We start from the raw sequence: 395 nt of genomic DNA on the forward strand, positions 1-395 counted from the left end.
AAAAGCCCATCCGACCTACAAGACCCAGCTGGAAAATTATTTTTTCTTTCCACCGTTTTCTTATTTTCAACTGTGATCGGAACTCTTTTTTTCATCCGCAAATGTCTTTTTGTGGAGCTCCGGCATCGGATGATTAAAAGCTGTCTTTTTTTAGTCCGCAATTGTTTGCTGTCGGAGTTTGACTCCATCGTCGGATCAAAACTAATTTATCAGTCCGTCTGAAGAACTTTGAGGATGAAAAGACAAACTGTTTCTTCCGATATGAAATCAAAAAGGATGATAAAAAACGAGGGCCCGCTGAAAAGCGCGCTCATTTGTCAAATCTTAGCCAGTTTAATTCATTTCTTCAAGGTGTAAGCACGCTGCTCAATTTGTTCAGAAAGTTTCTACATGAT

The sequence above is a fragment of the Eurytemora carolleeae genome, unplaced genomic scaffold, assembly GCF_000591075.1.
Source record: "Eurytemora carolleeae unplaced genomic scaffold, Eaff_2.0 scaffold111, whole genome shotgun sequence".
Lineage (NCBI taxonomy): Eukaryota > Metazoa > Arthropoda > Copepoda > Calanoida > Temoridae > Eurytemora > Eurytemora carolleeae.